This window comes from Meles meles, chromosome 7 (assembly GCF_922984935.1).
Source record: "Meles meles chromosome 7, mMelMel3.1 paternal haplotype, whole genome shotgun sequence".
In the NCBI taxonomy this organism is placed as follows: Eukaryota; Metazoa; Chordata; class Mammalia; order Carnivora; family Mustelidae; genus Meles; species Meles meles.
This window is the reverse complement of record NC_060072.1, coordinates 97,144,190-97,157,087: the sequence shown is the minus strand read 5'-3', so window position 1 is coordinate 97,157,087 and position 12,898 is coordinate 97,144,190. Positions and strand designations below refer to the sequence as shown.

At 38.6% G+C, this 12,898-nt stretch overlaps 1 protein-coding gene across 22 annotated transcripts in view; it reads left to right on the top strand.

Moving 5' to 3' along the window:
- Window positions 1-12,898, top strand: part of R3HDM2 (R3H domain containing 2) — a 158,808-nt gene that overhangs the window by 21,716 nt on the left and 124,194 nt on the right. For 19 of the 22 annotated variants that reach the window (XM_046011394.1, XM_046011397.1, XM_046011391.1 and 16 more), the window contains exon 2: window positions 5,925-5,999. The exons of the other annotated variants lie outside the window; for them this stretch is intronic. The gene's annotated coding sequence lies outside the window, so the exon portion shown is untranslated. The remainder of the gene's footprint in view (window positions 1-5,924; window positions 6,000-12,898) is intronic. 22 annotated transcript variants of the gene reach the window in all.

The following is a 12,898-nucleotide window of genomic DNA, read 5'->3' as shown; positions in this document are numbered from 1 at the left end:
TAGTATCTTATAGACTCAGAAAACTTCACCTGGGGGGTCTGGGTGGCTCAGTCGGTTAAACATTTGACTCTTGATTTCCGCTGAGGTCTTGATCTCAGGATCATGGGTTCAAGCCCCCCTCATTGAGCTCCATGCCTAGGTTGGAGCCTGCTTAAAAAAAAGAAAAGAAAATTTCACCCCCAAATTTCTTTCTTTCTTTTTTTTTTGAAAGATTTTATTTTTATTTATTTATTTATTTTTTTAAAAGATTTTATTTATTTATTTGACAGCGAGAGAGAGAGATCACAAGTAGGCAGAGAGGCAGGCAGACTGAGAGAGAGAGGGAAGCAGGCTCCCTGCCAAGCAGAGAGCCTGATGTGGGACTTGATCCCAGGACCCTGAGATCATGACCTGAGCCGAAGCCAGCGGCTTAACCCACTGAGCCACCCAGGCGCCCTGAAAGATTTTATTTATTAAAGAGAGTGTGCAGAAGCAAGGGGAAAAGCATAGTTTCCCCACTGAGGAGGGAGCCCAATGCAGGGCTTAATCCCAGGACCCTGACATCATGACTTGAGCCAAAGGCAGGCGTTTAACCGACTGAGCCACCCAGGCACCCCCACCCTCAAATTTCTTAAGCATGTATTGCTTAAAGACAAGTTGTTTTCCTTTATTAGCACAATAGTATTATCAAACTCATTATCACATTCAGAATATTTTAGTGATGTAATTATTCTGTATAGTCTACGCTCAGACCCCAATTATTTCAACAATTGAGAATACTGCTTTATAGCTTTCCTTCCAATCTTGGATTTATTCAGGGATCGTACGTTGCATTTAATGGTCTTTTTTTTTTTTTTTTGTGCAGTATTTTCGTTCAGAGTGTTTCTCTTCCCTCTTTTTTGTTTTTCATGTCATTGATATTTTTATAGAATCCGGGGTACATATGTTGAAGAATGTTTTAAAATTTGGATTTGTCATGATTAGATTCAGGTTAAACATTTTTGACAAGATACAAGGTATTTTGGGCTCACTTTGTACTTTACTTGCTTCAGACCTGGAAGCAATCATTTCTGTAAGAAACCTTGATTTCTTTAGTGGCAAATGATTCTTTAAAGGAGAACCACCTCTTTTCTTAATTATCCTTTGCTATCTTTATGATACTAGTTATTTCCAATTAAGAAAAAACAGAGTGATTTCCAGATCTGAGACCCTTCTGTGTCTTTTCAGATTTACCTGATAAAGTGTCTAAACGGAATTATTTCTCAGAATGGTCTGTTAGAGGCAACTCTAATGACTTGCCATGGGAGGCAAAGTATTGTGCAGAAAATTGGCAATTGTATTGATTTTTTTTCCTAACTTGGTGTGAAGGTGAAAATAAGTTTTCATATCCTTACTTTCATGTAATCCAGATCTTTTCTTCCTGTAGTACAGCCACTTAAAGAGTTGTTTCCCTTGTTCTATCTTCTGCTGTCTAAATTAAAATGTCTTTGGATAGGGAAACTCCAAACCAGGTCTTTCATACTTAGTGCTTTGAACTTGAACTTGCATTCACCTGTATACTGGACTTTGAGTAGGAAAACTGGACTTCGATCTAGGAAAACTGACATGGTTAGGGTCCTTACAAGGTCTAATGTTTTAGAGAATCCAAAATAGTTAGGCTTAGAATTGGGATCTGGTATGCCACAATCGCTTATGGTCCAGGAGCTTAAGAACATCTTGCTCTAGGATTCTACGTGAAACAAGATATGTCACTTCCTTCCACAAAAGCATTTTATGTTAAAGATGAAACCGATTAAACCTATCTGTATGTTCCCTTGGTGTAGAAACATAAATAAACTGTAAGGAAAGTGATGATGTGCCATTAACATGTTCTGTTGAAATATTTAAAATCCTGTTTTCCTTGTGGAGGAAATACAGCCTGTTTTTGGAGGGAGGGAGGTGTTGGTCATTTCCAGAAGTTATAGATAATGTTTTAATTAACACCATTACTGGTCTATCAGTGATTATATGGCTTATATATTTATTCTCTTATGTGGATGACTGCTCTAAGATTACTTAAGAAATTAGCTGCCTGGCAACATAAAAGTTCAGATATTAAAATGAATTGCCTGCCTTCCAACTATTTCTATTACTTGTCTAAATTTAGAACCATGTAGAGCTCCTGCAGAACTGAAATCTCTGGGGATTTTAATAGTCAAGACAGACAATATTCAGCTTTTCAGAGTAAAGAAGAGGAAAGGTAGCTTCAAATTAATTTTTGCACTGTCACTCAGACTGCTTAATTAAGACAGAGTCCAGTGAAATGTCAGGACTATTCTGAGAATTTTATTTGACTGTTGCTGGAAACTTGTTAGAGCCTAGGCTCTGGGTGTGGAGGGGATAATTTTTTCCCCTCTTGGCTGAATTGCTGGAAGCTACTCACTATTCTTCCTTACTGTCTCCCAAATAACGCTTGATAAGTACAGTTTTTATACTTTACCTGGATGGATGGGGCATTACATCTGAGCTAGAGGTCAGGTGAGCATTGTATTTAGGTATTTGTGGGTGAATTTTAGGGCATGGAATTGTTTTGCATGTGCGTGAATTCAGATTTTTTGGAATATTTTGAGGAGAAACTAATTCCATGTATGTTTAACAGTACATGAAATGCAGAAAGCTGTTGATGGAGTTGATAGGACTTCAACAAAAGAAAAAGGAAATGAAAGGAATGGTTATTTTAAGTAACTAATTTAAATATAAGTTAAAATAGAGTAAGATTTTACATTTAGAGTGAATGTGATGTGTTTACTACCCGATTTGGCAAGTGGAAATATAGGACTTTGTTGCTTCTATAGTAAGACATTTTAAGGATGCTGGGAAAATGCCAATAAAATTATTATTATTATTATTATTATTATTATTTTAAAGATTTTATTTATTTGACAGAGAGAGACACAGTGAGAGAGGAAACACAAGCAGGGAGAGTGCGAGAGGGAGAAGCAAGCTTCTTGCCCAGCAGGGAGCCTCATGTGGGACTTGATCCCAGGCCCCTGGGATCATGACCTGAGCCAAAGGCAGATGTTTAATGACTGAGCCACCCAGGCACCCCGCCAATAAAATTATTGTGAACCAAGAAAAATCCATACAAATGGAATGTATGTTTTTTTCTGACCCTAGATTTATGCAAATGGTGAAATGTAAAAAAAATTGACAAGGAATCCATGTATTACTCTTGTTGAATTAAGCCTGTGTGCTTTTTCCTCCTTTCTTCCTGCTGGGCTCCCATAGATGAATTCTAGAATGAGGGACCTTATTTTGGAGAAATGAGCTGCCCTCAAAGAATTTACTATTTATTGAGACAAAATATTATGAAGGAGGTAGCAGGATGGTTTTTCTTCCTTCCTCCCTCTCTTCCCTCCCTCCCTCCTTCTTTCTATCAAAGATTTTATTTGAGAGAGAGAGATTGAGCACAAGCAGGGGGGACGGACAGAGGGAGAGGGAGAAGCAGGCTCCCAGCTGAACAGGGAGCCCCATGTAGGGCTCAATCCAGGACCCCAGGATCAAGGCAGAGACATACAACCGACTGAGCACCCAGGCACCCCCAATAGATTTTATTTTCTAGCAGTCTTGATTAGTCTCCAATTAGGTAGTGAGTTGTTTCCTGGGCTTTGAGACTATTGGTTTGGGTAAGCTCTCTTTTTACATTGTAGCTGAAATTTCATTAAATGACTTCAGCTCATTTAACCAGTCACTTAACTAACAAAATTTGTATTTAGTTCTAGTAATATATAGCCACTGTGTGGCTCAGTTGGTTAAGTTTTGCCTTTGGCTCAGGTCATGATCCCAGGTTCCTGGGATTGTCTGAGTTGGGGTCCCCCTTGGGTGGGGAGTCTGCTTATCCCTCTTCCTCTGCCTCTCCCTCCGCTCGTGCTTTCTCTCACATGTGCTCTCTCTTTCTCAAATAAATAAAATCTTTTAGAAAAAAACTCCCAGTAATATATAATTCTGTTTCTTTGAAGCAGTGTAAATATATGCCCATTTGAATTCTGGAAGGAAAAACTTGTGCTTAGTAGCTTGCCTAAACCTGCTAGAAACAGCATTTTGATGTCACAAAAGGGGATCCCTGTAAAATCTGAAGAAAATATTATGTGCTTTTACTAGAATAAAAACTTAATTTTACCACAGAGTGGCCCTTAGGTTGACAAAGAAGAATATTACATATTTCCATAGGTCCTAGGGTTTTCCAGAGACAACTTAAGTGTCACATAAGGTGCTTAGGATTATTAGAATGTTCAGCATCATTCTAGGGCTGTGGAGTTTAAATTTTTTTCTGTGTGTTAAAGGACCTTATTGGCTGGCCGTGAGATAAAACATGAACATTTGATGATTAAAACAGTAGATATAATGGGGGCACCTGTGTGGCTCAGTGGGTTAAAGCCTCTGTCTTCGGCTCAGGTCATGGGTCCTGGGATTGAGCCCCGCATCGGGCTCTCTGCTCAGCAGGGAGCCTGTCTCCCCCTCTCTGCCTGCCTCTCTGCCTGCTTGTGATCTCTCTCTCTGTCAAATAAATAAATAAAATCTTTAAAAAAAAAAAGATATAATGGATTTTAGATTCTGTAGCATAAACAGAATGCAGTATAATTTAGTTGAGACTAATTGTTCAGTACAAAGAAACACAAAAGGAAGAGAGAAACCAATATAGAAAGGTAGAGAAAGAGGTAGGTATGGAACTGGGGTTCAGTAGAAGATTACTATCCAAATTCATTTCACTGGTTGTATTTCAAATATATATATTTTATTTTTGGGATTTGCTTTTTATTTTTTATTTAAAAAAATTTTTTTTAAAGATTTATTTGAAGGGCTCCTGGGTGGCTTAGTTGGTTAAGCATCTGCCTTTGGCTTGGGTCATGATCTCAGGATTCTGGGAACAAGCCCCACATTCAGCTCCCTGCTCTCCCTCTCCCTTTTCCCCTCCCCCTGCTTATGCACACACACACTCTCAAAAAAATCTTTTTTTTTTTTAAAAGGTGATTTATTTGATAGAGTGGAGGAAAGGGCAAAGGGAGAGAATCCTTAGGCAGACTCCCCACTGAGTGTGGAGCCTGATGTGGGGCTCAATCCCACAACCCATGACTTGAGCTGAAACCAAAAGTTAGATGTTTAACTGACTGAGCCACCCAGGCGCCCTGAGATTTGCTTTCTAAAGAACTTTATTACGGAAAATTTCAAACATCCAAAAGCAGTGGAAATAGTAAAATGAACCCCCATATACAGTTGCAGCTTATTGCTAACATGGTTTTGTCTATGCTCCTACCCCCACTTCCTGATTGTTTTGAAGCAGATCTGTGACATATTATTTTATCCATAAATATTTCAGTATATATATCTAAAAAGTAAGGGCTTTAAAAAACAACACCAATACTATTTGTACATCTAAAATAATAAACAATAATTTCTTAATACATATCTGGTGTTCCTATTTTCTTGATTGTATCATAAGTTTTTAAAACAGACTATGTGTTTAAAACAGGATTCAAATTAAAAAAATAGGATCCAAATAAAGTCTGTACTTTGTAATTGGTCATTGTATTTTTAAAGTCTTACTCTGAAAGACTCCCCCCCTCCCCCGCCACTCTGCCTTTTTTCTTTGCAGTTTAGAAGGATTGAGTCATCTGCTCATTAGTTTCCCATAGATGGATTTGGTGATTAACATTGTAGTATCATTTAACATTTCCTTCAAATTGGGAGTTAAATCTAGAGACTTGGCCAGGTTCAGATTCAGTGTTTTTGGCTAGAATACTTTAGAATGCACTTCTATTAGGAGGAGGTGTGTGATGTCTGTAGTCTAATTTTGTGACGTCAGCAGCCATTGATGATCCTTGTTGACATTTCCTTTACTTCATTGAACTTCATTAGGTGTTATAAATGGTGATTCTCAAATTCTGTCATTTCTTAATTTGTTTTAGCTGGAATGTTTTTATAAAGAGATACCCTCTCCATCATCTGTTTGGTTACTGTGAGGTACATCTTGCACAGGAAAGGTGAGATAAATGCTTTAGTCTTTCTTTTAAATTAACAGTTACTACTGTTTTCAAAATAATGACTTTGTTCACTAACACCCTGCAAAAGTGACTGATAAGTGTTTTCTTTTTTAAATTGTTGTTATAAAATGCAATTTAATCCTGTTTATGTGTTTCAGCCCATTTCAGTTTTATCTGTATTGATGTTTCATTGATTGCCTCATCTTGCAAATGGGAGCTTCTTCAGGTTAACTCCAGCCTTTTTTTTTTGACTCTAGTGTTGTTTTGATTTGCTCCTGTTAGCTATGATAGCTTCTCTGTTTTGTGGAAATGAAGTTTAGAGACTAATCTGTGTGTAAGAGGAACTGATTGCTTAGTGGGTTGGTCATTGTTTCTGTTTTCAGTGAACAAGGCTAGGAAATAAGGTGGTCTTTTTGTTTTTTGGGTTTTTTTAAAGATTTTATTTATTTACTTGATGACGAGAGAGGGAACACAAGCAGGAGGAGTTGGAGAGGGAGAACAGTCTTCCTTCTGATCAGGGAGCCTGATGTGGGACTTGATCAGGACCTGAGCTGAAGGCAGACACTTAACGACTAAGACACCCAGGAGCCCGAAGGTGGCTTTTTTTTTTTTTTTTTTTTTTTGAAGAAACTGTATTACAAGTTCATATCAATATTTCCAATTCAAAGTCAGAACTATAGATTTTTTTTTAAGATTTTTATTTTATTTATTTGACAGAGAGATCACAAGTAGGCAGAGAGGCAGGCAGAGAGAGAGAGAGGAGGAAGCAGGCTCCCTGCGGAGCAGAGAGCCCGATGTGGGGCTTGATCCCAGGACCCTGAGATCATGACCTGAGCCGAAGGCAGCGGCTTAATCCACTAAGCCACCCAGGCGCCCCAGAACTATAGATTTTTTATATAATGTCTTCAATCTTGACGTTTTTCAAATTACAAAAGTAGTATGTACTCATTGTAAGAAATTTAAATAATTCAGAAGTATATGAGGTAAAAGGTGAAGATTCTGACCTTCCCCCCAAATCACTAGTTAACCACTTAACACATTAATTCAAAGGCTTCATATTGGTTGCTTTTATTTTTATGTTAATTATAGTTACTTAGTTTAGGCAGCACTGAACATACAGTTAAAAATTAGGGGTCGATATTTTTTGAGACTAGAGGGAAAAAAGATAAGACGTTATTCCTTGTGTGAAATGAAGATTTTTTACATATTTTTAGATTTACTTTTTATTTTTTTTTATTTTTATTTTTTTTAAAGATTTTATTTATTTATTTGACAGACAGAGATCACAAGTAGGCAGAGAGGCAGGCAGAGAGAGGAGGAAGCAGGCTCCCTGCTGAGCAGAGAGCCCGGAGCCCGATGCAGGGCTCCATCCCAGGATCATGACCTGAGCCGAAAGCAGAGGCTTTAACCCACTTAGCCACCCATGCGCCCTTAGATTTACTTTTTAAATTGGTATTACACTTACATGGTTCGAAATTCTGAGGATAGAAAAAAGCGGAGTGAAGTTTTCTTCTTGCTCCTATAACCGAAATTGGTCAGTTCCTCTTTCCAGAGGCAACTAATACTACCGCTTTATTACCCGTTTTTGTGCATTCTATATCCTTTTTAAAAAAATTAATTTAAAAAAAGTTTTAATGGGTGCCTGGGTGGCTCAGCGGGTTAAAGCCTCAGTCTTCAGCTCAGGTCGTGATCTAGGGTCCTGGGATTGAGCCTCGCATTGGGCTCTGCTCTGCAGGGAGCCTGCTTCCCCCTCTCTCTCTGCCTGCCTCTCTGCCTGCTTGTGATCTGTGTCTGTCAAATAAATAAAATCTTAAAAAAATTTTTTTAGAGATTTTTATTTATTTGAGAGAGAGAGAGCACAAGCCAGGGGGGAGGATCAGAGGTAGAGAGAGAAGCAGACTCCCCACCAAGCAGGGAGCCCTATGCGGGGCTTGATCCCAGGACCCTGAGATCATGACCTGAGCCAAAGGCAGATGCTTAACCCACTGAGCCACCCAGGTGCCCTGCATCCTATGTTCTTATAAGCATAAAATATAATATATATGTAAATATATATATTCTGTTTCTCCCATTTTACAAAAATGGTTCTATGTCTAGCTTTTTTTACTTAGCAGTATAATTTATAAGTACAAGAATTTCCTTATTCTTGAGTATGTCTAAAGTGTATTATAGGATATGTTTGTACTGCTTATTTTTTATAATTCTTCTATTTAAGAGAATTTTGATTTTTTTCCCCAGTCTTTGGCAATTACAAAGAGTGCTGTATGAATAACCTTGTACATATGTCATTTTCCATATTTGGAATAATAAACTGTTAAGGTAAATTGCTAAAAATGTATACTTTTGCAGTTTTTAAGCATAGTGTAAAATTTCATTCTGAAAAATAGACATAACAAATAAGAATATAGGCAGTTTACTTTTTTTTTTAGAGGGGACAAAGTTTATTGTTTTTAAGATTTTATTTATTTATTTGACAAACAGAGATCACAAGTAGGCAGAGAGGCAGAGAGAGAGAGGGGTAAGCAGGCTCCCCACTGAGCAGAGAGCCCAATGAGGGGCTTGATCCCAGGACCCTGAGATCATGAACTAAGCTGAAGGCAGACATGTAACAACTGAGCCACCAGGCGCCCCCAATTTGAAATTTTTTTATCCATGTGTATTTATAGTGGAGCACTTGGCATAGGCATCAAATTACATTTAGCCTTCTTTTAACACACCATTAATTGAGTGCCTATGAAAGAGTGTAGTCTTTGCTCTCCACTGTAAGCAAATGCAGCAGGTTAACTTTAACCTAAGCTCTGAGGGCCTTGAAGGATGAGAGCGGTAGGGGGAAATTCTAAATTAGCAAAATTTTTGGTGTCTGACCTCTCAATTCTTTGAAAAATTATTATAGACTCCAAAGAGCTTTTATTTATGTGAGTTATATTTGCCAGTATTTACTGTATTGGATATCAAAACTAGGGAAATATTTAAATATTTATTAATTCATTAAAAAATAGTAAGTTCCTTACATATTAATATATATAAAACACGTTTTTTAAATGAAAAAAAACTTTTTAAAAAAATATTTTATTTATTTGACAGAGAGAAATCACAACTAGGCAGAGAGGCAAGCAGAGAGAGAGGAGGAAGCAGGCTCCCCACTGTGCAGAGAGCCCGATGCGGGGCTCAATCCCAGGACCCTGGGATCATGACCTGAGCAGAAGGCAGAGGTTTTAACCCACTGAGCCACCCAGCGCCCCCAAAAAAACCTTTTCTTAAAACGTTTTTTTTAAGATTTTACATATATATTTGACAGAGAGAGCACAAGTAGGCAGAGCAGTAGACAGAGGAAGAGGGAGAAGCAGGCTCCCCACTGAGCAGAGAGCCCAATGTGGATGCTGGGATCATGACCTGAGTCAAAGGCAGATGCTTAACCAACTGAGCCACCCAGGTGCCCCGAAAAACTTTCTTAAAAAAAAAAAATTTTTTTAAAAAAAGATTTTATTTTTTTATTTGACAGAGATCACAAGTACACAGAGAGGCAGGCAGAGAGAGGGGGAAGCAGGCTCCCCGCTGAGCAAAGAGCTTGACTAGGTGCTTGATCCCAGGATCCTGCGACCATGACCTGAGCGGAAGGCAGAGGCTCCAACCCACTGAGCCACCCAGGTGCTCCAAAACAAAAGATTTAGTGAGAAGGACGGACATGGTTTTACATTTTTGCGAATCTGTTTAATGTCTGGCTTAATAAAAGACAGCTGCATACTCATCTGCATCAGCATTCAGTGTGTTGCAGTGTGTCGTTTTAGTTGAAGTATTTGAAAAAAAAGGTTCAGGCTCCGAGATACGTAGTTGGAAAATAGAGAAGTATTTTAATATCTTTGGGTAATTGGATAGTCTTTGATACTATACCCAAACTCAACATGTAGTAGTTCCCTTAAAGGCCAGTTGCAGTGTAGAATCTGAAACTATATTAATGAACTTTTGTATTAGTGACTTTTGTATTTAGCGACAAAATAAAAAGTTCATTTATTTTGTACATTGAATGGATCTTTTACCCAGGTATGATTTTGAATTATCATGAATTTATCAGTTGGAAAATATTGGTCACTGAGTTATGCAGATCTTCCAAATGTTTGACACAGTTCATTATACAAGTAAAAAAATCACACCCATGAATATCACTGTCATTCATCAGAAAGTTTTTTTTTTTTTTAAGATTTTATTTATTTATTTGAGAGAGAGAGAGAATAAGAGAGAGAGAACATGAGAGGGGTGAGGTTAGGGAGAAGCAGACTTCCCACGAGCAGGGAGCCTGATGTGGGACTCGATCCCAGGATTCCAGGATCATGACCTGAGCTGAAGGGAGTGCATAACCAACTAAGGAACCTTGGTGCCCTCATCAGAAAAGTCTTAAGTATTAAGAAGGTATCAAGATTGTAGAAGATACACTTTTTCAGAATTTTGATTTTAGGTGAAAAGCTTGAATTTTATCACTGACAACAAATACTATCACTTATTTTCTTTGAAGGAACAGGCTCACTTTATTCATTTTGTGAAGAACATTGCCAGATAACCAAAGTTTGCCTGTCAGTTGCCTGCTCAGAAAGTAATAGTATCTCGTGAAAAAATTGGCTGGTTTAGCTTGCAGCTCAGTTGCTTTTCCTTGAGACAGTTTTTTTTTAATTGATATGCTGCAGAACTGGTTTATACTTCCCATTTTGCCATTCTGATTATTGAAAAGACATGTACTCGAGTGAAAAGCTAATAAAATTATTTTTACCACTTTATCAAAGACACAAGTAAAATTTTTCTTTTTTAAAGATCTTATTTGTTTATTTATTTGACAGAGAGCGCACACAAGCAGGGGGAGCAGTAGAGGGAGAGGGAGAAGCAGGCTCTCCACTGAGCAGGGAACCTGATACGGGACTCCATCCCAGGACTCTGGGATCATGACCTGAGCCAAAGGCAGATGCTTAATGACTGAGCCACCCAGGTGCCCCTAAAATTTTTCTTTTTTCTTTTATTATTTTATTTTATTTTTAAATATTTTATTCATTTATTTGACAGAGAGAGAGATCACAAGTAGGCAGAGAGGCAGGCAGAGAGAGAGGAGGAAGCAGGCTCCCCACTGAGCAGAGAGCCCAACGCAGGCCTCTATCCCAGGATCCTAAGACCATGACCTGAGCCAAAGGCAGAGGCTTAACCCATTGAGCCACCTAGGCACCCTAAAATTTTTCTTTTTTAAACTGCAGGTGTGAGGTGGTGAAGAATATGAAAGTTCTAGTACAGTTTGATACCCCTACCTTGATTTATGCTAAGGCAGTGGCAGTTATACCTACCATTTCACCATGGTGAAAAAGGCAGATAACTTCTTAGTGTTGTTATGAAAAATAAGATCTTATTGTGAAACTGGTGGACCTCTTAGGCCTCCTGGGACCATACTTTGAGAACGCTTTTCTAGGTAGAGCATGCATTACATAGCCAGAGATACTGAGGTGAGAAAAAATAGCTTTCAGGTCAACTGCAAGCATTTTGTTACGGAACTCGGATATATGGAGAGAAAGAAAATAGGTAGTCAGGGGCCGGATCATAAAGGAACTTAAAGTATCCTGCTAAAGAGTACTGAATTTAGTCCTAAAAGAAATGGGGAGTCTTTGAAGGATTTTAAGAAGGGGAGTGTGTGTATGGTAGGGTTGTGGGTGGATTATGCCCCCTTTTTTTTTTAAAGATCACTTTACCATAGTGTGTCTTGTAGTAAGGAGGCAGGTGGAAAATGATGAGGTTTTTAACTAAGGCATTGACCTGGTCATGGAACCACAAAAGGCCAGGGTGTACAAACCAGGGGAGGGGTTAGAATATTTCCTTCCTAAAGCAGAACTAAGCCTAGTAGCATCTGTTGGCTGGCTGGCTGGTCAGGTGCACAACCAGCTGCATCCGTCATCATGGCAGTTATAAGCTATCCCCTCAGAAACTCTTGTATCCGAAGAATCAGTAATCTGACCTCTATTACCATAGATTAGTTTTAATGTTTTTGAATTTTATGTTGGTAGAATCATATAGTATATAATCTTGTGTCTTTTTTGCTTTACATTGTCTTTGAATTTCATGAATGTCATTGCGTATAGCAATGGTTCTTTATCATTGCTAGGTAATACGCCATTTTCTGACTATACCGTAAGTTTTCTATTGAGTCGTTTATAGTTTGGGACTGTTATGAATAATGCTGCTGTGAACACTTTGTGCATGTCTTTTCATAGACGTAAGCACTCTGGTTATATGCCCAGGAATGGAATTGCTAGTTCATGGGATATAAGTACTACCGGTTTTCCAAAGTGGTTATATTAATTTATTGTATGAGAGTTCTGGTTGTGCTACATCTTTGAGTATACTTAGTATTGTCAGTCCTTTTAATTGTAGCTGTTGGGGATGTAGTGATGCCTTTTTGTGGCTTTAATTTGCATTTCCCTGATGAACACTGTTGTGGAGTATCTTTATATGCATATTGACCTCTTAGGGATCCTCTTTTGTGAAGTGCTTTCAACTCTTTTGTTTTTTTAAAGATTTTATTTATTTATTTGACAGACAAAGATCAGAAGTAGGCAGAGAGGCAGGCAGAGAGAGGGGAGGAAGAGGCTCCCTGCCAAGCAGAGAGCCTAATGTGGGGCTCAGTCCCAGGACCCTGGGACCACGACCTGAGCTGAAGGCAGAGGCTTTAACCCACTGAGCCACCCAGGCGCCCCTCAGCTCTTTATTTTTTTTTTAAGATTTTGTTTATTTTTATGAGAGAGAGAGAATATATAAGTAGGGGTTGGGGGGGGGAGCAGAGAGAGAGGGAGAAGCAGCAAGCTCCCCGCTGAGGAGGGAGCCCAATATGGGGCTTGATCCTCAGACTCTGGGATCATGACCTGAGCCAAAGG